General features: G+C 37.9%; 1 protein-coding gene across 1 annotated transcript in view; it reads left to right on the forward strand.

Moving 5' to 3' along the window:
* The first annotated feature begins 813 nt into the window (after positions 1–813).
* LOC149084695 (uncharacterized) overlaps positions 814–26,211 on the forward strand; it is a 113,771-nt gene continuing 88,373 nt past the window's right edge. Inside the window, exons 1-2 of the mRNA XM_089235520.1 lie at positions 814–862; positions 999–1,081. The gene's annotated coding sequence lies outside the window, so the exon portion shown is untranslated. The remainder of the gene's footprint in view (positions 863–998; positions 1,082–26,211) is intronic.

Raw genomic sequence — 26,211 nt, forward strand, 5'->3', positions numbered from 1 at the left:
ACTTTTTCAAATGGGAGACCGGCTCACACACACACACACACACACAAATTCGTGCCTCGAAGCTGGAAAACCGCCGAAAACCAACTTCAGCCGACCACTACTGTGCCGTCAACTCGGTTCGAACCTAGATCCTCAGGACGAGAGAGTCCAACACGATGCCCACACGACCGCACAACAGCGAAATTCCTTTATAACGAAGTGATTTCTCCGGTCTCTTGCAGTTCGTTATAACGGGATTCGACTGTATAATTATTCAAGTATTCTAAAAAAAAATGCATGCTCAGCTAACTACAAAAATTCTTCTTCCCCAAAACACTTCATAAATTGCAAAAAGATACATTAAATAATTTTAAATTTTCAAAAATAAAGGGAAAAATAAATTTTTTTCTCAATTTACATAGTCGTTAACTTTTCTTCTCCCATAAAAAACAGTTTGTTACAGCAACACGGACAAAATTAGCATGAAAAAAAATCAATTTATTACGATTGCAACAGTAATAACTTTGAAAGTAATTTATCACACGTAAAAAAGTTTACTATTAATGAACAAGAAAATTAGTTTAAAAATTGACAAATGATCAAAGTTTCTGAGCAAATATCAAGTATAACAAAATAAAAAAGCTTAATTTTCATCCAATAAGTTTTTCATTATCTTTTTTTCCTTTTTCCCGATTCTCCCGAAAGTGATCAAACTTTTTCCCACATCCCGATCCTGTGAGGTAGTAGCGGGCGTTTCGCGCATGCGCATGTGAAACGATACACCGGAGACACATCCTCCCACTCCCGATTAAATACCGTAAAAAAGCATGATAACACAGATCGGTCTTTTAGCCGAACGCTCACTCCCGCTCACTCGGAAAAAGTCAGTGAAAAATTTTTTGAAACTTAATTTATTTTGAAAATTCAAAAAAAAAAAAATTAATAAATTTCACTATTTAAATTATAATACAAAAATAAAATCTCATATTAATATTAAATTCATTTTGTTGGAAAATCAGAGAGAAAAGGATCTTTCCCGAACAAGTTTCTGGAGACCAACCACCTGCTGTAAAACTTCTATTGGGATTTAGATCATCACTTGGTGAGTTAGTGATCAGATAACTGATTTATTTAATTTCTTTATTATATGAGAATTTTGATCATTTCCATTTTGTGGAAAGTTGCAGCTGGAATTTATTTAATTTCCAATCAATTTATATAGAGAATGCTATTTTCTAGGGGATAAGTGATATAAAAATCAGTTTTTTTCGTATAGTTATCATTTTTTCATGTAATGCTATGTTAATGACGTAAAGAAATGATAACTGTACCCAAAAAGCCATATGTATCACTTTCGTCAGTAAACAACATTTTCTATATGCCTGTCGAATCCCGTTATAACGAACTCCAAGAGACCAGAGAAATCACTTCGTTATAAAGAATTTCATATTGCTTTTGCATTGTCCCGATGTAAACTTATTTGGGGGAATTAGAAAAGTGTTCGTTAAAACGAGATTTTCGCTGAACGGGGTTCGTTAAAACGGGATTCGACTGTATTGACTTCAAGTTTAAAAAAAAAATCCAGCTGTACTTTGCTGAAATATAATGTCAGTTGTATAATTTATTTAATACATGTGGATACTTTATTATATGGAAATATTACAAATTATGAGAGATAGGAAATAGTGTTAAAGCAAGATAAGTGTCTATATATTGTAGAAAAAGGCTTTTACAGTTGATTCGGGGTTGGGGGAAATGCTCATAAAGAAAGTAAATGATAAAATAAAATGATCCACATGGTTGATGCAAAAATTTATTTTATTAAATGGGCGTGATATATGAATATCAAATTGAAAAAAAAGGAATAAAAATAGAGAAAATAGTACAGTCGACGAATCCCGTTATAACGAACTCCAAGAGACCGGAGAAATCACTTCGTTATGAAGGAATTTCAGGTTGTTTTCATTGTTCCTATGTATACTTATTTGAGGGATTAAAAAAGTGTTTGTTAAAACGAGATTTTTTGCTATAACGGTATTCGTTAAAACGGGATTCACGTGCATAATAATTTGAATTTTTTTTTTTTTATTGAATCCGTATCTGATTTTTAATACAGGTTTGGATGACGGGAGCTTTAAAGAAAGCAATGACCATTTCTCTCTATCGAAATATTGTCGATAAACGATGAAAAAAAAATTAATAACGATAATAAAATGATAACGGTACAGAAAGTTATACATATAGCAAGTTATACATATAGATTAATTGAAAAGAATGTGCAATTCTATTTGAATGATCCAACGATTTTGTAATTTGAGAAAACGTTATGCAAAACGTTGCAATAGAGGGCGCATTTGTCTTTTACTTTGGTGGTTCCTCAACCTTTACGAGCCCGCGGCCCGGTTTCATTCATTTTTGTGAGTTGAAAGCCCAGTAAAACACACAAGCAACAGAAAATGAATGAGGTAAAAAGAAACGGTTAATCACTCGTTTCCCGGTATGAATCATGTCAGGGCCCGGTGGTTGAGGAAACACTGTTTTACTTCATTGCAGGGACACGCAAACAGGTAATAAAAGAAAACCCGCGATCTTATTATGAAAACTTTATGCTCAGCAACTGATTTCAGATCACTCTATGGCTATTTGCAATTAAATTTTTCGAATGCAGAAAATAATGTTTTTTAGTTTTCTTATAATGTTTCAATTGATCAGCCATATATCAGATCTTTGAGATATTCCCACAACTTTAAATATAATAAATTCCGGTCTAAAAATCGCAACAGGGAACGGCAAGTTGGGAATATCCAGCTAAATACGCAAAATATTTTTACGTGAAAGATATTCAATCATGAGAGTAAGTAAACCCTTTTTCACAAACGCGATGGAATCAAGACATTGTCTTCACTGCAACTGAAGTTCTGCCGATTCCCAAGCATGTAAATGCCTACAGATAATTTAAATTTTCCCCCAAACATTTAGGTCTCAGAATAAATGTATTCGAACCTAAAGAGGCCCTCTCTGTGTGACCCTCTAGAGGCTCTCTAGAGGCCCTCTCTATGTGGTAATTACGTACTTTTTTCTTAAATCAAGAAATTTAGATGGATTTCTCCAAATAGTAGATGTTTAAATTGGGGTATTGATCCTAAATGTAGAACCGCGGAATTTTTTAATAAGCATTTTATTTTACGCTCACCTTTGTTACGCCGCTTGATGTGATCACATCAGGGAGAGGTGTCTGACAACAACAAGCGAATAATAACTATATCCGAAAAAAGTCCCGTTTGAAAATACAATGGAAATACATTCCACTGCTGGTTAGAAGTTCCGCATAGGAATTTGGTCATACATTTGTCTTCAGTATAGGTAGGCAATTCCAAAACACAGCTCCACACTTATATGGATCACAACGAATCGGCTGATTACGACATTAAGTAAGGAAATGTTTGCCAACAAGGGAAGGAGAATCAACACCCTCCCCCTCCAGCCTCCTACATAGATAGTCTTACAGCAGGAAATAAAAATTGATAGCATTATCCGAAGTCCCGATAACGAGAAAAAAAACTAATTTTTTTTCATTTGTAATGATATTGGTCAGTTCTGTTCTTTGAAAAAGTGATAAAGACACCCGAATGATTTCACTATCCGTGATTCTAATAAGCGGCGTCCACTGCATATCATGGAACTCATAAATATACCACATATTTGTACAAACCCCCTCTCCGAGAATATTGGACCTTGAAATTTCCAATAAATACACGGAAATAAATACACACAATAAATATACGGAATAACAACGTCCACCTCGATATTATATTATAAAAATAAAAATTGGAAATTGTTTTATTATTATTATTATTTTCATTTTAACCCAATTTTTAACTGAATCGGAAACGCTTTAATTAAAAACTATTTTTTCGAAGTAATTTTTTGTATGAAATGAATATTTTTGAGAATTAAAAAGTTTAAATGAGTTTCATAGTATTTTTTTAAAATGCGTTTACAAAAGGAAATGGATATTTTATGACTTTCCAAAAATGAAATTTTATCAGGATTTTCAATTTGAATTTTTTTTCCCCCATGACCATGAACAGAAATAACTGTTTTAAAATTGAAGGAATTTTTTTAAATTTTGTTTGCCAATGGATACATAACGTTTTCCTATATCATAAATTATCAATTATTACATTAATTAATTCATGTGGATTGAAAAGTTGAGTAATTTTTTACTCAACAGACTTTGGACCCAGACGTGGTCTAGGGTTTTACTCCCAGACCACGTAGTCGGGAATGCGGGTTAGTTAATGATAATCACAACAGTACTGACGGGGAATTACCCACCTCTGACTTGGATGGCTTCTCGATTGACAACAAACCACCGGGCAAATTAAAATGTGTGTTAATAAATGCCAGGAGCTTGGGTAACAAGAAAGATTTTTTAGAAACTATGATAGTTGTGGAGGACTTGGATCTTATAGCCATTACAGAATCTTGGGCAAACGATGGGGATGAATCTTTCTTACACATCTCCGGATACGATACGTTTTTGAGAAATAGATCTGATAGGAAAGGGGGTGGAGTGTTGATATACGTGAAATCATGTTTGAAGGCTAGAGAGTGTAACGTGCAGAGAAGTGATATTGAAACCATATGGGTTGAACTTGAGAACAAAAGACGTCATAAGCTTATTGTTGGGGTTTGTTACAATCCACCGAATAGGGATCAAAACTATATCGCCAAAATGCATGATGAAATTTCCTACATGTGTAAGCGAAAGAGGGTTCTGATACTAGGGGATTTCAATTACCCGGGTATTGATTGGGAGAACCTTTCATCTGGAAATCAGTATGAAAGAGACTTTCTTAAGTTGGTGCTCGAAAATTTTTTGTATCAGCATGTATCAGAAGCCACTAGGGGTACTGCTATTTTGGATTTAGTTCTTACTAGTTCTGAGGATCTAGTTGAACATGTTTCGGTGGGGGAAGAGTTTTCTTCCAGTGATCATCGTATCGTCAGATTTCACTGTAACTTTTCCTCGGGTAAGGTTGATAACAAAAGACTGGTTCCTTGTTTTCGGAGAACTAACTTTGATGTTTTGCGAAGAAGGTTAGCGGAAGTTTTCAAAGACCGGTTGGAATCAGTAGGGGTGGTAAGTCAATGGGGAGAATTTAGTACGAAGCTGTCCTCTGTTTTGCACGACGTCATACCCTTTGTTCGAAAAAAGCGTGTTTGTACATCGCACCCTCTATGGTTCACGGATAGCATGCGGAACCTTTATCTTGAAAAGAAAAGGGCATTCAGATAGTATAAAAGTGGACGAGGTGACCTATCATTGTTTACTGATAAAAGAAGACTGTTGAAGAAAGCGATAAGGGATAGTAAAAAGCAAGTTGAATCTAGGTTGGCAGATAACATTGGCTCTGACCCAAAATCATTTTTTCGATACGTCAATAATGGATGTAAGGGGACAGTTGGCCCCCTCTCGATAGGAGGCTCAAAAGTAGAGAGCAATGTAGGCATGTGTAGTGCTTTCAATGACTTTTTCGCGTCGGTTTTTAATGGAGGTAATGATATTCGATATACGGGTGTTGCATGGGGTAATAAAACGCTCAACGATATTCAAGTGGAAGACGTGGAGGTCCTAAATCTTCTAAGAAATGTATGTGCAAGCAAAGCACCAGGACCAGATGATATCTATCCCAGGGTTCTCAGGGAAGGTGCTAATGAATTGTTGGGGCCAGTCGCACAGATATACAGGAGTAGTGTTGCTGAGGGTATCGTCCCGAGAGATTGGAAACTGGCTAACGTTGTTCCGATATTTAAGAAGGGTAGTAGAGAAGTGGTGTCTAATTATCGTCCAGTGAGTTTGACGAGCTCCCTCTCGAAAATTTTGGAAATTATCATCAAAAGGCAGTTTGTGAAGTGGATAGACGAGAATAATGTATTGTCGGATAATCAGCATGGGTTCAGGAAGGGGAAGTCATGTGTAACTAACCTCCTTTGCTTCTATGATTACGTGACTAAGGCTTTGGGTAAGAGCAAAAATGTCGACGTTGTTTACCTTGATTTCCAGAAGGCATTCGATCGGGTCCAACATGGCAAACTCTTGAAGCGTTTACACGAGATTGGAATAGGGGGCAACTTGCTGAATTGGATAGAATCGTGGTTAAGAGATAGGTCGCAACGAGTTATGGTGAACGGGGAATTCTCTGGTTGGACAGACGTCACAAGTGGAGTTCCTCAGGGAAGTGTCCTTGGCCCCATACTTTTTTCACTTTTTATCGATAAACTCGATCAGGGTATCGATGGAATTACTAGCAAATTCGCAGATGATGTGAAGCTAATGGGGGTAATCGGGAATGAAAGCGATAGGGAGTTGCTCCAGACCAACTTAAACAAGATTGCAGCATGGGCAAATGAATGGAGCATGACGTTTAGCGTAGATAAGTGCATGGTCGCTCATTTTGGTTCGAACAACCCACGGTTCTCTTACGAGTTGAATGGTGTCACTATCCCGGATGCAACTAGAGTCACCGATTTGGGAATTCTCATTGACGAGCGACTTAAGTTTTCTGAACATTGTTCAGCGGTTGTCAAAAAATCGAATAGAATGCTTGGTCTCATTTTCAAAAAGGTCTCTTCGCGTTCTCCTAAAGTCATTCTTCCGCTTTTTCGAGGCTTAGTTCGTCCTGGACTGGAGTATGCTGTAAGGTTTTGGAGACCATACCTACAGAGGGACATAGACTTGGTTGAAGGGGTGCAGAGAAGAGCTACGCGTGTCCTTATTGGCACACAGGGCTTGAGTTATGAAGAAAGACTTCATTTTTTGAATATGTTTACATTGGATGAACGCAGGTGTCGAGGAGATATGATCGAAGTGTTCAAAATTTTCAATGGGATGGATAGGATGGACCATGAACTTTTAGTACACCGCCAATCGACTGCTTTTACAAGGGGACACCAGTATCGATTGGTGAGGGACAATGCAAGGTTATGGTGTCGCAGGGAATTTTTCTCCAATAGGGTTGTTAATAAATGGAATAGCTTACCCCCGGAGGTAGTAAATTGTAACACAATTGACACGTTTAAAAAGAAATACGATAAACATGTTGGGGTAAATCGAGAAGCTATCCATTCTTAGAATAAGACAACCATAAGTATTCTTTATGGGCATTGTATAATATTTTATCATGTGTATATATTGTTTGTAATTTGTGTTAATTGCATTTTTAATTGGGTTGCTGTATTTTTGAAACATATGACAACCATATTTTTATGGGCATCTTTTTATCAGCCACCTCGTTGGGCATTTTGCCTGTTGTGGTGTTGTATTTGTATTTGTATTTGTATTTGTAATTTGAAAGCTACTTCAAATGCAAAGAAAAACATGCTAATCAATGCTCAATTTTTTTTGAAAATTCTGAAATATGGTATTTAAGTAATCAGCCACCATATGTACAGGGTGTCCTGTAAGTGCTAGGACGGGCTTTTATCTCATCAACTGTCCGTCGTAGATGTATGGTTTCAATTAAAAAAAAAATGTTCTAAAAGCGTTCAAAAATTACCCTGTACCAGTTTTGAGTATGAAAATAAAGTGTGTATCAAAATAAAATATCTGAATTCTTATGCATCCCCTCGTCCTCTAAATTATAATTAGAAAGCTGCCGTCTTGTCTCCCTGATGCCAACGGAAAAACCTCATGTTTCTAAGTGCAATATTCGCTAAGATATTCGAATTCAAAAATCAGAGGAAAGTTAGGACAGAACAGCAAAAACTAACGGAAAACGCTCTTTTCCTTCATTTTGCTGATCTTTCGCCACGTTTTGATCCTTTCTTCGATTTTTGAATTCTAATATCTCAGCAAATATTTCACTTAGAGACTTGTAAATTTTTTTTTGTGTGCCTCAGGAGAGAAGACATGGCATAATTAGAGGATAGGGACCTTTAAGAAAATCAGGATTTTTTTATTTTGTGACACACTGTATTTTCACTCTCAAAACTGCATCAGAGTAATTTTTAATGCCTTTTGCACATTTTTTTGCTCGAGACTTTTCGTCTACGATGGACGGTTCACGAGATTAAGGCCGCATTAGCAATTACGGGACAACCTGTATAAAAATTGTGCAATTTGGTCAAGAATTAATTTCAAGAGCAGTCAAAAATGGGAACTTCAAATTTTTCGGTAAATTAAATCATTTTTGTCATTTAATTGTATACGGAAATTCACAGATTTGAAACTGAAAATCACGACTGTTCAACAAATGGAGAATACCATTGAAAACAAATATTGCACTTATTTGCTGATTTGTTTTTAAGAAAAAAAAAAAGATGGAGGACGGGATTATGTGTGATATTTATAAAATTTCGTTGCTTCTCTATTGAAAAAAAAACCTTCTCATTCTGGTTTTCGACTGTTCGGAAATCACATCGTTAATTTTTGTTCCAGGTTAAGATTTATTGAAAATATAAAAAAAAAGGTGTGGCAGAATTTCAGTAATACTGTATGAAGTAACAATGCACAATCTTTTCAGGCCGCAGACCAGATATACGATATTGCTACCGCTCGTGGGCAAAAAACCAGCACATATAAGCCGCTCGTAAAATATCTTGTCATCATATTATGTCTCATTTAGACTCCATTTACTCTTTCTTTCCCAACCAACACGGCTTCAGACGTTCCCTTTCTATTACATCCCAACTGTCCCTTTTCATCCATGACCTTCCCAAAGCCATTCATAACAAGTTACGAACCGATATCATCTTCTTGGATTTTTCTAAAGCCTATGATAAAGTTCCACACAATAGACTCCTCCTTAAACTTTCAAATCTTGGTTTTAATGTACAATTGCTCTAATGGTTAGAAGCTTTCCTAAAAAATCGTAAACAATTTGTTCATTTTAAAGATCATGGTTCACCTTTTGCCATTGTAAATTCTGGTACTCCTCAAGAAGCGATTCTCTCGCCTTTATTGTTTTTAACATGTATAAACGATCTCCCTGAATCCCTCAACTGCACCACACTAGATTTTTTGCTGATGACTGTGTAATCTACCGCGCAATTAATCACAAATCTGCTCAAGAAACTCTCCAACGTAATCTTGTTTCCATCCAGACTACTTCACCAAACACCACTCTGGCCATATCGCTATATTGCAATTTACTGGCATTAATCCATCTCAGACTGGTGCTCATTTTGGCATATGCCTATCAGCCTATCTAATCAGTTTTCACGAGAGCTACTCGTAAAACTCTTCCCCTCGAATTCTCATACTCGATCAATAGCGTAATCATATCCAAAGTTTCTCAATTTAAATATCTGGGTGTCATAATCTCGGCTGACCACCGTTGGAATAATCATATCGATTATGTCTACCAGAAATGTCTTAAAAAAATGTTCTTCCTTCGCCGCAACCTCAAACATTCTACTCGTGACGTCCGACTTCTCTGCTACCCAAACTTATATTTCTCCCGTTCGTTCTTATGCAGCTGAGGTCTGGGACCCCCACACTTCTAGTACCATTGAAAAACTTGAATCTATCCAAAATGAATCCGCCCGCTTTATTCACGACCGCTGGTCATCTTTAAGTTCAGTTTCCGATCTTAAACTCGAACTTAATCTCCACCCACTCGCTACTCACCGACTTATCTCCCGCTTAGCAATGCTTTACAAGATTGGCTTCCAATGTTTCCAATAGACTTGACCAACCCATAAACATAAAACCTATTTTTGCCTCTACAGATTGCTATTGGGAAAGAAATAGAATTTAAAGCATAGTTGAATGGATCAAGCTCACCTCTACTATATTGCTAACTCCCCCACTATCTCCGATTTCTTGTCAAATGTTGCAGAGCATATATGTACAAATCCACTGCATCCTCTTTTATAGACCTTGAATAACCAACAATATTGCGTAAATAAATTTTAGCAAGGTATTTTCCCCCTAATGAGTTTGATATGACCACCGATAGATATCACTTTTATTCCGAACTCGTTAACGGCAGTAAATTGCAGAATAGCGATATGGTTCGCGTATGGTGAAGTAGTAGTACATACAGGCTCACCATATATATGACCCGTAATTACAGGTCGTACGAGGTACATGCCATTTCACGTCATTTTGGCCGTCTTGAATTACAGTCCGTCTCAAGTTTAGACACTAAAGATTTTTGACTGTGCCATGGATACCATTTCGAATTTTGATTTTTTTTTTTTTTTTTGCCTGTAATCAGAATGCAAAAACTTGCTTTAAACTTCGATTATTGTCGAAGAAAATAACTTTTGGAATTTTTTAAACACAAAATTTTGAGAAGTAGCTATTCTCAAAAGTTCAGAAAATCTTCCGATTTTCCGCGTCTATACGGTGTATCAGAGATGTGATAGTATAAAAGTGAAAAGCTATCGGATTGGTTTTCATTTAAAAAGTAAATTGCAGAAGTTGTCTCATAATTTGTACGATGAAATCCTTCGAGTGCCGCTGTGGTGGTCGAGTGGTTATAGTGACGGACTCGCGATGCGAGGATCCGAGTTCGAACCCCACAGTGGTGGTCGACTGAAGTTGGTTTTCTGTGGTTCCCAACTTCAAGGCGCAAATGCGAGCCGATCTCCCCGTTAAAAAGTCTCGGTCACAGAGAGCAACAGTCCTACAACGATAAATCATTCAATCATAACACTCATAGTTAGAAAAACTGGTGGCAGATGGCAGCACTACACATAACAAGCATTACAGAGAAACAAAAAACTCCACGTCAGGTTTCACTACACGTACACGCACATTCCCGAATGTACCGATTCGTTGGAGGTTCCGCAGGGGGGGGGTGTGGGCGGGGTGTAGCAGTAGTAGGTAGGGCCGCCAAGAAATGGCTCGGGGATCCATGATGCTCTTAAGTCAGCCACCTCGTTGGGCAATTTGCCTGTTGTGGCGTGGTATTTGTATTCAAAAGCAAAAAGAAAAGCTGAGGAAACCGCGAGACACCAGGCCGATAATAAACAATTATAGAAAGTTGTATAAAATAAAATATCAGAAAAAAGAGGTCCAATCAGAAGTTTGATCGATCAAGGATTGTATATGGCAGAAAGGCGGAGCACACCATTCCCCGTTCGGACAGTTCAATCCACTCACTCTTGAGCATTGTTGCAGATCTTGAAAATTTCTCCGGGACTTCATTAGATTAGCGGGATTCATCCTGATCCTCGCTTGCAAACGGTGCCACCAGTGCTCTGCCTGCCAGGGTGAAGACGCGGCGATCCCCTCAATGGGGGCGCCGGAGTTATAGGAGCTGGAGAAGTCGGATCCCTTATTTTCTCAGGGTGTTGCTCAAGGAATTTCATCATTTTTCTTATCTATTCTTTTGATTCATCGCGACGTAGTATGATAAGCATGATGTCATCATACTACATAATATAATTAGCATCAATGGTCTGTGCAGATGGGCAGTCGGTGAACGGAAGTGAAAGGGAATTGTTTCTGGACAACATGTGTCGTAGTGCAGGGTCGTGCCAGGCTCAAGACAAGAGCACTTATTGCTGTCATTCGCTTTTAAAACAATGTGAGGATTGCCGGGGAAGGCCCATGACTGGTAACAAATAAGATGAGCTCCCGCGACCAGCCAGCACCTCCTAGAGATAGAAGGCCTCCACGCGCTTCTTATGACGTCAGTAAGTAGTCCATTTCTATTCAGAATGTTCGGGAAAAAATTCCCTACTCGTGCCAGTATCATCGTTGTGAGGGAAAGAAATGATCGGGCTCATAATTGGCGACTTCTATGCTCCACATCCATTCACTATGCGATATTTGTGAGCCAATCAGGAAGATTCTACGCCAAAATAAAAAGAAACGAAATAGTATGCTGTGTTTCAAAATGTGTAAACTTGCTAGGTAGTCTGAATGACGTTTATGGCAAACAGTGAAGATGCATTCTATCTGTAAAGGGGCTAATAGGGGTTGGTCCAGCCCTGCTCCTAGTATCGACCATCTTTACAACTCGATCAGTTGATCTTCCTGACGCCTCCGTCATATCCCAATCCAGTCCAGTTGCCAATTTGCCATCATGTCCCTCTAGAGAAGTGACTTGGCGTAAAAAGCTGAATACAAGAGTTTGTCACAAAAGACTCCGGTACTGCTCGTTTCTTTGGACGCGGCATCCGCTAGCTCGTTTCCCCACTGTCCATTATTGACTTTTATCCGGGAGATGCGTATTGTTGGGTGAGATACAAGTATACTCCTGTTCCTTCTGGCCATTTCGTTTTCATATAGCGGCTTCAGAATGGCCTGGACACTCGAACGGCTATCCGATCTTGATTCAAGTCCGCGTCATATTTGTGCCTGCGTCCAGAGCTGCTTGCTGCAAATATAGCGATCATCTCAGCTTGATATGCTGAACTATTTTCTTTTAGTTTAACAGCTCATTTATACATGATCTCCGTTCCCACGGTTTTTATACAGGCAGTTCCTATACCTGATTCCAGTTTAGAGCCATCAGTGTAATATACGACGAATTTCTCCTTAGGTATATCGTCCTCCGAAGAATCTAGAAGTATTTGATTGACCTGCAAAGATTCTGCAGGATGCGAGGACCAGCCTACAGTGTTCTGCTTGAAGGCGTCCGGGACTCATGTTCCCTCTAGCAATGAACATGACTTGTGAAGCTTTAAAAGATGCGTGTCCCTTGACAGGAATTCTATCTTGAGGGATAACGGTAGAAGCCTAAGGATCACCTGAAGAGCATTTGTAGGTGTAGTTATGTACGCGCCAGAGATATATGCATATAGGAGGAAAGGTTTCTGTATTGAATCGACCCGTCTGAACATCTGTACCTTGATTGAATGCCATATGGAAGCTCCATAAGCTACCATAGGCTCAACCACAGTCCAATAGAGTGATCTCCTCAGCGCCCGTGTCAGTCCCCACCGTGTTCCGGCCATCAGGCGTATCTTCTGAAGAACACCTAACGCCTTTCTCTTCTGTTCGTTGATGCGGCCTCCCCAGTTGAGTTGCTTATCAATAGACACCTAAATAACATAGCACGTCCGTTTTCTTGATGGTTTTTCCTTGAAACCAAATAGTGGGAGGCTTCTTTGATATCCATAAGAAAGAAAGGTTGTAAAAGGCATTGCTATTGCTTTGAGCTGTTTCGAAATGAAGTGTCTGACATGTATTGGTCCAACGTGTGTCCCAAAAGAGAAAAAAAAAACCTGGCTGTTGTAGGCAACGCAGTATAAGTTTACGCTTAAACAAAACCATTGGAGAAGATTGGCTTCAATGCAAAAAACGACCTTGCGTGAAATTATGAAAGATCCTGGAGAGTGAAACTTTCAACAGATACAGTTTGTAGATAGATCAGAGAAGCGTGTATTTCATTCATAAAAGAGTGGTTAGGAAATCGCCGGTTACAAGGAAGCAAGCACCAAAGAGACATGGAGACTGAAGTGGGCATGAGATTATATACAGTAAAACCCCTCTGAAGGGACACCCCTCAGATGATGTCACCCCGTTTACGGACGAATTTCTTTGTCCCGCCGGTGTCCGCAAAAGAGAGGTTTTAATGTATTTTATGGAGACAAATAGCGCTTAGTGTCATATTTATCCTATTTTATCATATTTATTATTTATCATATTTTTACAAAATAAAAAATGTAACCGACATGTTTCAGACGGGTGTTTTCAGCAAACAGTAAGGTGAAGCTTAGATAATGGTAAAGACAGCATTTGCTTCTAATGGTCAAGTTCCTAAACTTTGGAAATTAGTCGTCAAAACTCTGATGCTTAAAGGAGATTCCCGAGAATAATTTTCTACTGATTGGAAAAGATTTAGACCAAATTTAACATTTCAATATTATTACATGTCTATTCAAAGATCTGCTGCCACAAAGACGCTCCTAACCGCGAGATTTGTATCGGTTTTGGACTGGCCATGAACGAGTCCTAACTTGAATCCCATTAGGAATGTGTGGGGCATACTTACGATAAATGTGTTTACAGTATTCGACGGGTGAGGACTTGAAGAGCTCTATAGAGGAAGCACGGTTATAGTTATGCTGTTGGAAACCCTACAGAATTTAATTAGATCTATGGAGGATAGTGTGTTTGTTGGTTGATAGAAAAAAAATGATAATCCAATTAGCTATTAAAAGCCTTGCAATTTTTGTGAATCTAAATTTTCTCTAAACTTTTGAGACAGACACTTGTTTTTTGTATTTAAAATGCTGTAAATATTATAAATGTTATGACGTCAAAATTTGTTTTCCTATGAATGTAGAAATGCTTCGGGCGTTATCCATTAAAAGATGCTAATTTTACTCGCCGTATTCTCCTTGTTAGTTTAAGAAAAGTGCATTATCTAAACTTTTGAAACGGGCTGTATTTTAAAAGAATGCCTCGCTTTCCCCTCCCCCTCCGCATATTTTGAACAAAGCCTACTAAAATGTTCACTCTTTAATGAAATTAAGTATTATTAAGATCATGTTTATGACTTATGGTAATTATGACTATATAGTTTATGAGTGTTCATCTTACATATTTGTAAAACTGTACGCTTATGTCGTGAATTACAACTTAATCCGATGCCATTTGCAGTCCCACCTTCACTTTCCGTAATTAGTGGTTTCTCAGTGATAAATAGCGAGTTGTCTTACCTTCGGCAACATTTTGGCGGTTATTGGCAATATTCCGTATTTCTCTTACAACAGTGGTATTCAACCAATGGCCCGCGGGCCAAACGTGGCCCTCGGAATTTTTCTATCCGTGGCCTGCTGACCATTTAGGAAATAGCTGAAAAAATTGGAAGTTTAAATAAGCAAAAATTAAAATAAAAAGATCCAGATGGCAATCCTCACACACTACCATCAGCGCTCTGCATCTGAATATCACCAGGGCCGTCTGAAAAGGTTCTATGAGGGGAACCCAAACACTTTTTGGCGGCATTAATTCCATTATTTTCAGAAGTAAAAGTCGATTTACTAAACAAATTAATGAAAATAATAATAATTTCAGAATTTTTGAAACAAAGAATTTCAGAATTTTGCTCCTAGAAATAATTTCAGAATTTTGCTCCTAGAAATAATTTCAGAATTTTGCTCCTAGAAATAATTTCAGAATTTTGCTAATAGAAATAATTTCAGAATTTTGTTCCTAGAAATAATTTCAGAATTTTGCTCCTAGAAATAATTTCAGAATTTTGCTAATAGAAATAATTTCAGAATAAGTGAAAGAAATAATTTCAGAATTTTGCTAATAGAAATATTTTCAGAATTTTGCTAATAGAAATAATTTCAGAATAAGTGAAAGAAATAATTTCAGAATTTTGCTAATAGAAATATTTTCAGAATTTTGCTAATAGAAATAATTTCAGAATTTTGCTAATAGAAATAATTTCAGAATTTTGCTCCTAGAAATAATTTCAGAATAAGTGAAAGAAATAATTTCAGAATAAGTGAAAGAAATAATTTCAGAGTAAGTGAAAGAAATAATGTCAGAACTTTTGTCAGATATAGTTTTAAAATAAGTGAAAGAAATTACTTGAGAGTTATTTTTTCCTTTCATGGAATAATTGAAAAACAGTAATTTCAGAATAATTGAAAAACATAATTTCGGGAAATAATGAATCAATATTAGAGTTATTTAAACTAATTTCAGAATTAAAGAAAGGAATAATTATTCAAAAAAATAACTTTTTCAGAATTAGCGAAAGAAAAATAGCTTTTAATAAGTTGGGGTTCGTTTAGGGCCCGTTAAGTGACACTTAAAATGTCACTATGCATTAGGATAAAGTCGTGAATCTGGATGTCATCTTACAATTCTAAATACTGTGCGGCACAAGCTATAACTTGGTCATAGCCCCTACGAAGGTGGAACTGACAGGGCTCCAACCCTGGGGACCCCAGTATGATTCTTATTATTTTTTTCTTTTCACACTATAAACTCACTATGGAGGTGGCCCGTGAAAAATCTGGTTTGGGAGCCCCGTTGAAGGATGTGGGAGAAGGCATGAACTAGGAGACCCGCAAGCTTCATGGGAGGTTCAAATTTGGACCTCAATGTCCGAAAGGTTGAAGATCCCTGGCTTAAAAAGGTCGGTGCATCAATACTTCTCTTCTGGGAAATCTTTCGAGAGTCGGATGGAGAATCTCTTGGTTGGTCACATCCCCACCTCCCGGAATAAAGGGGGAACTGCAAAAAATGTCTATATTATGATGGCACATGACAACTGAAGAGAGACGGTATTTTCCGATCGTACCCCTTCTAGCACCAATCAAGAAAAATCGCTCTAAAAATTTCATATTTTTTCAATCGAAAACCCACAAAAATACAGGGTGATTCAAAATTCATACCACAAATTTTAAGAGGTGGTATATAAGACACTTAAACCATCATTTATGATCGTAGAAATTGCAATCGAATCGCAATGGCAAAGGTCATGGATGGTATTTTGAGAGAATGCACACACGCACACAACAGCACTTCACCAAAAACAAATATCATACTTTTCCCCATGGATTTGCTGCGATATGGGCAGTCACCCATTCAAGGGTACATATATGCACTTTCGGATTGGATTGGAGTTTGCTTTTTTATTGGTGCAAAGGACCTTTACGGTTATGCTACGCCAAACAATGATCAAGTGGTATAATGACTTGTGGAAGAATTTGCGTTATCCAGGTTGCACCATGAGAAGGCCTGCCACATTACAATACCCTGCACCTTGGAATGGTTGATGCACAGCAAATTCTTCAGAAAAATATGATATTTACTTTCATGAAGTGCATCCGTTCACTCTCTAAAAACATACTCTACCCCAAATTCGCTATTGCGATTCGACCGCACATTCTATGATCGAAAATGATTGTTTAGGAGTCATAATCACCTCTTGAAGTTTATCCCATGATTTTAGTATCACTCCGCACAGCTCTGCCTTCTGATCAGAAAACCAGGAAAACAAACTCCTATTCCTGATACATTGCCCACGGAAACAATCATTCCCTTGAATAAGCTATAAAATAATTCCATTAAGTTTTTAGAGCATGTGTATGGTAATTAAATTCATTCGATTCATTAAAATAATATTATTTTAGGGCAATCGAAAGTCAAACAAACGAGATCAAAACTAATTTATCACAAATAGAAACGTTTATTTACGTATGTCTTTTTCGGATGAATAATAAAATATTCAATATTGGCCTATATTTTCAACCTAGAAAATATTATATGGCCAAAGTGTATAAATAATGCAATTAATATATCAATCCGCAGAGAAGTTACTTGTGTCAACCATGTTGTTATCATTTTTTTTCACTGGTGACAAATCAGAATTTTTAGATCGAGAAACTGTTTTAATTATGTCCTGAAACGAATGGTAATTAGTTTCCTTCTTCTTTCCCCGAATAATTCCGGCTGTTGAAGTAATTTTAATTATACACTCTCACAAAAATATTCGGAATGTTTCCAAGCGGCGGAAAATTTTAAATTAATTATCACAGATTGATAATTGCGATAATCTAATCATTATTTTCGAGTCTATCAACGAGTTAATCAGAAAAATTTTTCTCCTTAAAAGACGAACTTCTCTCATCAATACTATTTTATCCCTATATGACAACGTTGATTTCATTTTATCTTCCGAATCATTTCGATGGTTCATAACATATTAGTTTCAAATTTTCGAGATAATGCGAGGAGACGTCGCATTGACGAGGGCTTTTGTGTACGAGATAATTCCCTCGATCGGAGATTACCACGGGTCCCTAACGACGCACGTTACCATGAATATCTGATGAGTGCACTGGAAATAATTTTTATGCGTTATTGAAAATGTCAAACACGATAACATCATCTTTCCCAAGGAAATTTCAAACGTAATTTCAGCCCTGATTCCTACCCGAATTGGATTATCTAAGAAAGGAATATTCTTTGTGATTCGGTATCTCTACCCAGACTACACAGGGTAAAAGAATATGTTTGGAATCCTATAAGACTGAAGCTCATTCTTTATTTTCGAACAACGCAAAAACTAGGTTTGCCCTTGGCGGATGATTTTTGTTGTCTCCAGAAAGGTTGGTTTGTGGTGAGATATATGCGTTTTCTTAATTAGTTTAAACACTAGGTAATATATGTTCGTTGTACATTGTGAAACGTTGTTTTCGTTTTTCAGTGAGACGTATAGTTTTTCGGGTTTTGACGAAGCTCGAGAATACATCTCTCGCTAATCGGGCTTCAGACAAAATTGCGCCACTCTCCCAAAACTGCCGATCCGAACTACCAATCATCATTTCTTCCCCAAAAGCCGTTGAATTACCGTCATAAATTATTTTTTCCAATGGGTTTTATTCAGTTCAGTTTACACGTTATTAACTTGCCTAAGTAGTTTTTGACTACGTTTTTGATCACATTGCCGAAAATCTCATGATCAAGAACTATAGTAGATACAGTCAAACCGTATAACGCGTCACTCCGCTTACCGGGTCACTTTCTTAAAATCCCGATTGTCTTCAATGACATTCTTATGTTATTAAACTCTTAATAATGCGTTTCCGCACTCCTCTTATAAGGGATCACTTTTATGAAAAAATACCTTCCAAAATGTTTTCATAGAATTCAGAAACTCTTCTCATACAATGTATACGATAAGCTCGATATGTGGTTAACTGTTGGTGGTTTTTCCGCCATTCGACAGAGCATGGGCTTGTAAAGGAGCTTGATAGACTTTCAGCCCGTGCCATAGATAAATCTAATTTTATATAAGTGCTTTTTCTTTGTATACCATGAATTTATAGAAGAGAGTACATGACGTCCTAAGAGTATCATAGGGTCCTTTGACTAAAAAGTATTCTTTGCCCTACCTGTGTGTGCGGTAGCCCAGGTCGATAAGATACTCACCTAAAGTACCAAAGCATGTTTAGAGGTGTCGCGATTTCGATACCCGGTTCGTCCTTGTCAGAAAACTCCTGATATAGGGTTACAACAGAAGCGGCGACATGACCACAGAAAAAAGTGCTACCGCAGGAAGTCCCCCATCAAGAGGTTAGCGCACCAACCTCTCGATGAGTATCAAGAAAAAGGCTGCCGTTCGAAATCGGTCTTATTAGCCCTCGTGTGCAGAAAATGACCGTGGTGCTACAAAAATGATCAAACGATTACCCTACCTAGCGGGAAGTACCTGCCTACTTATTTACACAGGTAAAAGCATGGTACCAAAACGTATTACCACTAGAGCTACCTATGAACCCCCCTGGGTCGCGTTAAGATAGCTCTCAGAGAGCCATGGGACAGAAACCCTCAGTGTTTGTTTTCATACATCCTCAATACTGGACTTTAATTGTCAGTCACAGATAATTTAGATTTTTTCAGTGGCTGTTATTAAATTGAACATTATTATTATTTTTTAATACTATGTTTGTCTCATTCATACGACAAACTTGGCAGTATTGGCAGATTCGGCAGTAAATTGTCTGTAGACGATTTTCCGGGGCTTTTGTCGGCGAATTGAATTGAATTGAACTGAGCCCAAAAAAAAAGTTTCTAATTGCAAAATTCAATGAATTTCGCTAATTGAAAGTCAAGAAAGAATCTCAGAATTTAGAAAATATTTTTTACAGACTCTGCAACTTTGAAGAATCTTTCAATTTTCGCGTTTTCCATTAAAGATATTTCTTGCTACTGGAAATGCTTGTGGTTTTGACAAACTCAAACATCCTCTGATTTTGTCCTTCAATATATTACTGATTTTTTCCCCCTGCATTTTCGGTTATTTTCATCTCGAGTATCTCGGGTAATATATTGCTCTTAGAAACATGGGACTCTTTTTTTTTTTTTTCTTGTTTGACTCATAAGAGACGGGGCAACAACTTTCTAATCGAGCGTTAGAGACCAAGAGTTTCGTATTAGTCAAATAGAAAATTTCAAATTTGCATCTTTGTACATATATATATGACATATCTAAAATGATTTATGTTTAAGGAGTAACCCGGAAAACAAATAATGCCTGAGCTCTAGCGTTCAGTGATCGTTTCTTATCCGAGGGCATATTGGTAAAAAAAAACCTCAGAAACCCCGTGATTTCTCTGGCTATACCGTAGACGACCGTTATATTTTCACTCCAAATACTGTTCAGTTCTGAATCACATAATATTGCCCACCCGTAAGTAGTTTTTTTTTAGCTCTTTAGATAACTCTTGGAAGAATATTCATGCTCTCAACAACATTATTAAAACTATTTGCACTGCTGTGTGTTCTTTGTTATTTCTTCCGGAAACCCTTTCGAAGTCTCTTAGTCTTGGAATCTAATTTTTGAGAAACTCTAAGCTAATTTTACATTGGTGATATTATAAAAAAACATAAGTGGGAAGATTTGATAAGTTAAACAGAAGCCAAATCCTTACTAACAAGGATTTTTTTCTTTCAATGGAGTTTTTACATTTTAAACTGAGATCATTCATTTCATTTATCTTATACTGAACAATTGAACAATATCAAAAACGTAAATATCTCTAATGTATCCGGTGAATGATTTCAAAATCGAAAAACTGCAGAATTCTGGTCTTGATTATTATAAAAACAGCATGAATATTAATGCAAATATTTTATTCGACGAACAATTCATTTTAAACTCTTCTTTACCCCGATCCTTGCTCGAAACAATAAACATATGCCTAAAAACTTCAACCAATATGTATTACCTATGCCTGCTATTTATCAACCGGAAAATTAATGCTTAGTTAATGTTTTAATCAAATTAAGATAATTTCATGCTTAAGTGATTCATGATAATTATCTTGGCATCAAACGTTGAAGAAAATCAACACTTTTTTCCGGTTCATCATTCTTCAGCCCTGTATTATTCTCACAAGATAGGAAAAGTGAATAAATTTATAGTGAAGTATTGTTCTCAAAGAAATTCCCTCAATTTTTTTCGTCGGCGTTGTTATTTCGTAATTTTATCTTTTAAATTTCGAAACTCGAGAAAAATTCGTTTCTGACTCTATTCGCTATAAAAATGGTGGCGAAATTAAATGTTTTTGGTTAGGATTACCATAATTCCTTGGTGTGTTTCTGACGGTTCCAAAATAAGTTCGGAATAAATGTTCGGGAACAAAAATCAAAGTGACACACACATCGAGCGAAACCGAAAGATTTTACAATTCCAGTGATATTCGCACATAAAAATGCGAATTTAAACTACTTTAATTGTGTATTCCCATATTTAATTTAGATTAAATTACATGTATATGTGATACATAAAATTTCTTCAAAATTTTTTTATCAAAAAAAGATTACAAATATCTAAGTTCTTATATAGAAAACGCAATTAAAAATATTTTAAAATGAATTTTTCTGTTTCAATTATTAATTTTGAATGAACAAATTAAAAAATAGGAAAAAAAATAAGGATTGATAACAAATAAAAATAGTATCGAAATTCGTCACTAGAGGGCTAATCGTGGTTCTTATCTTTGCTGTTACAGGCTTCAGCAAATTATAAATTTTTCTATGGAAAACCTAATTAAAGTGCATCTGTTGTTTAATTTCTCTACTCTACTTTTTTTCATTTTGAATGTTTTAATGATAGGGAAAACAATTAGAGCAAAAGCAACAATTAACTACCAAACTTTGTCACTAGAGGGCTCATTATGTTTTAATTTGATGAATTTGCTTTTCTATGACGTTTATTGAATTTCGTTGGAATCCAAATGTTTACAGTTCGGTAATACGCCACGAGATGGCGTTGTGTTCACATTTTTTTATACATTTTTTTCTTTATACAATACAAATACAATACAATACAATACAATACAAATACAACGCCACAACAGGCAAAATGCCCAACGAGGTGGCTGATAAAAAGATGCCCATAAAAATATGGTTGTCATATGTTTCAAAAATACAGCAACCCAATTAAAAATGCAATTAACACAAATTACAAACAATATATACACAATTAATTTTCGTATGTGGATGTTTGGTCCTCGGCGCCAAGTGTGTCCGAATAAGTGTTGTTGTTACCGCCGTTCGAGAAGCATGACTGCTAAATTTTGCATCTGATCAATTCGGAATTAAATAAAGTTTGTTTTTTCGTTTAAACCGGGAATTCCATTCTTTCGCAGACGCGAACAGAACATTTTTTGGGGGCTCGTCCGGGATCCGAATCTGAATCAGATCATCTTGCCTGAAAATGCCGACTCAGACGGAAATCGTCAAGCTACGAGGACGAGAAAAGGCCGCTCTGACTCGCATTGCCAGTTTCGCAGCGTCGCTGGAGGACTCTACATCAACGTAAGCAGTCCTGGTGAGACTAGAACGGATTGAAGATGCCTTCAAAAGGTTCATTGAGTATGATCAAGCCCTTCCAGACGAGGTATCGGAGATGGGAGAAGTCGAAGATCAGTATTTCGACGTCAAATCGAAGCTGAACCGATTCATCAATGCCAAGAAGATGGTGGAGGCGCCGGACTCCAACTACGCATCCCAAGTGCAAAACTCGGTCACTGGGTCAAGTGGGTTCAAACTCCCGAAGCTGAACATTCCCGCGTTCAGCGGAGAATACATGGAATGGCTCAGCTTCAAGGACATGTATCTAGGAGTTGTGCACAATAACGAAACTCTCAGCCCAATACAGAAGTTTCATTATTTGAAAGGACTCCTCGAGAAAGCTCCAGCCGATGTCATCCGCCACATTCCGATCTCGGAGGCTAGCTATCAAGAAGCTTGGGGAAGGCTGGTGGAGCGTTACGACAAGAAAAAGCAAATAGCCAGCTCGCTGGTTTCTACTTTCTTGAATCAGCCCAGGGTCACCAGTGTGAAATCTAACTTACGATGTATAGCCGACACTTCCGAACAAGTCGTCCGGGGCTTGAAAACTCTTGGTGATGGGGCCGTCAACCCAGACGTATGGTTGATACATCTGCTGCTCGAAAAGGTTGACGCCGATACTCGCCGAATGTGGTTCGAGAGGACCGTCGACAAAGACTTTCCAACGTTCCAGAGCTTCATCGATTTCCTCAACGAGAGATCATCGGCTATCGAGGATACGGCAGTCGATTCCGCATCTGAAGTGAAACCCAAAGGTACGTCTAGCACTGCATCTAGATTGTCTGACGTGAAGTGTCCAAAATGTAACGGTAACCATCCCGTCGCGAATTGTATTAGTTACAAAAATCTGAGTGTCGCGGCACGCAAGGATTTTGTGCGGAATAAAAATCTTTGTTTTAATTGCTTGTCAAACAAGCACTTGAGCAAGAAGTGCTGCTCTCAGTTTTCATGTCGAATATGCAACGCGAGACATCATTCCAGTCTCCACGAGCAAATGCATTCAAACTATGCTCGTGCTTCGGTGTCGCGTGATGAGCCAGCTGTCAAGTGCACTGGAAATTCTTCGGAAAGACCACCTGAACTATCTCTCAACGCTGCACAGGGAAACATTGCCTTGTTGCCCACTGCAGTTGCATCGGTCCGTGATGCCTGGGGTCGTTATCAAAGTGTCAGAATCCTACTTGATTCTGGTTCTCAAGCTACATTCATTTCTCAATCAACTGCCCAGAGGCTTGGCCTTAAGATGTCATCTTGTGTTCGTGTCCCAGTAGCTGGATTGGCATCTTTTCAGCCGACTACTACTCAAGGAACTGTCAGTTTGTGCATAACATCAAAATACGATCAACGCGAAATGTTCAACATGGATGCTTTTGTGCTAAAGAGATTGACTGCTCCTCAACCATCCTCGGTGATCAAGTTCAAAGATCGCGACATGCTTGATGGTCTAAACCTGGCGGATCCAACATTTTCTACTCCAAGTGACATTGATTTAATCATAGGAGCTGATCACTTCTTCTCGATAATTCTTCCTGGTCAGGTGATGAATGCAAACAAGGAGCCCATTGCCCAAAATTCGAGATTGGGATGGATCGTTACTGGCAAAATCAACAATGCCTCTTCGGTTGTTGGATTGACAGTGACAAATCTCAGCATGAATGACGAACTGAAACGGTTTTGGGAGATCGAATCAATTCCTTGTGAAAAGGTTCCTGAACTAACTCCTGAGGAGGAATTCTGTGAAAAGCATTTCAAGGAAAATGTCTCGATCAACGAGAATGGACGTTTTGTTGTGAAGCTTCCAATCTGCAAACCTGATGTAAAATTGGGAAATTCTTATGACTCTGCATTCTCGCGTCTGCAGTCGATGCAAAGAAAATTCAAGCACGACCCAGAATTGTCAATGGAATACAGATCGTTTATGCAAGAATACGCGGATTTGGGTCACATGCGATTGGCTGATGATGACTGCTCGATGATCCCAGATGATCAGAAATTTTTTCTCCCTCACCATGCTGTACATAAGCATTCCAGTTCAACCACAAAGTTGAGAGTCGTTTTCGACGGATCATGTGCTAGTAAGAATTCCGTCTCATTGAATTCCATTCTTGGTGTTGGTCCTAAACTACAACGTGATATATTTGAAATATTGCTGACCTTTCGAGTGCATAAAATTGCATTTTCGGCAGACATTGCAAAAATGTACAGACAGATACTTGTGTCTCCTTCTGATCAATCATACCAACGTATTTTATGGCGTGACAATTCCTCTGATCCTATCGCTGTGTACAAATTACAAACTGTCACCTACGGTTTGTCTTCCTCGTCGTTCCTGGCTACTAGATGCTTGAAGCAAATAAGCATTGACAGTCAAGGCAATAATCCAGATGCAGCAAAAATCATTTCTAATGACTTCTACGTAGATGATTTGCTATCCGGTGCGGATACTGCGGAAGATGCCAAGCGGTTGTGCTCACAAGTGTCTTCGTTACTTCGAATCAGAGGTTTTGAGCTTCGTAAGTGGAGATCGAATTCGCAATCACTACTAAAGGAGCTGGATGCAGATTGTGATGACCACAATATTGCAATTGACAGCAATGAACAGTTCAAGGTATTGGGATTGAACTGGAACTCTGTGGATGATGCCTTTTTCTTCACACCATGCTTGAACATTGATGTTCCTTTGACGAAACGCAAAGTCCTCTCTGGATCTGCTCAGATATTCGATCCAATGGGATTAATTTCCCCATGTATAGTATGGATCAAAATATTCTACCAAAAGTTGTGGGTGGTGAAATGTGATTGGGATGATCCATTACCCGATGTTCTAACGAAGGAATGGCTTGAGTTTCAAGCTCATTTTAATGCAATAAATGTGCTAAAGGTGCCTCGTTGTGTATCGGCATCAGAGGGTCCGATATCATTACATGGATTTTGTGATTCCTCTGCTCAAGCTTATGCGGCTGTAATTTATTACTGTCAAGAAAATTCTGGGAATACTAAGGTCACTCTGTTTGTGTCAAAGACTAAGGTAGCGCCTGTGAAACAGCTGTCAATTCCAAAACTTGAACTCTGTGGTGCATTCCTGCTGGCTCAGCTGTTCAAATCTGTGCTGAAATTTATCAAGATACCAGACATTCAAGTTTTTGCATGGACTGATTCCAGAGTGGTCTTGTCCTGGTTGTCGTCACATCCACGAAGATGGAAAACCTTTGTCGCCAACCGGACTTCAGAGATTCTCGATACGCTACCAGTAAGTGTATGGAATCACGTCACATCAAAGGACAACCCAGCTGATCTTGCGTCTCGAGGAATCAGTCCTGAGCTTCTGCAAGAATGTGAACTCTGGTGGCATGGACCACCATTTCTCCGTGATCCATCTGCAACCTGGCCTAAGACAAATGATGAATTGCTGAAATCATCGCCTATGCCTGAAGAAAGACTGGATCCAATATACTCATGCGCAACATCGATCAACGACACTCTGAGTGAATTATTTGAAAAATATTCATCTCTGTCCAAAATCATTCGTATCGTTGCATACTGTTTCAGATTTTTGTCAGAATGCATCGGGACAAAACCCACTGACAGCAACACCACGAAACCCACTGTGAAGCCATTGCAGTTGTCTGAGATAGAACGTGTAAAGAAGGTGATCATTCGGTGGGTTCAAGACTGTTCCTTCAACGATGAGATAAATTGCATTCGTAACGGAAAACCATTGAACTGTAAAAGCATTCTTGGATCACTGAATCCATTCATCGATGAAGATGGTGTTTTACGGGCAGGAGGCAGGATTCAACGAGCAAAATTGACATATGGAGCCAAACACCCGATCATTCTGCCAAAAGATCATCCAATTAGTCTGCTTATTATTCGTGAATCTCACATTGCGAATCTGCATGCTGGTCCGACGCTTCTATCCAACATCCTGAAGCAAT

Source organism: Pholcus phalangioides, unplaced genomic scaffold (genome assembly GCF_987345545.1).
Source record: "Pholcus phalangioides strain wild (caught in Gottingen) unplaced genomic scaffold, Ppha-v1.0 ptg000008l_1, whole genome shotgun sequence".
NCBI classification, from domain to species: domain Eukaryota; kingdom Metazoa; phylum Arthropoda; class Arachnida; order Araneae; family Pholcidae; genus Pholcus; species Pholcus phalangioides.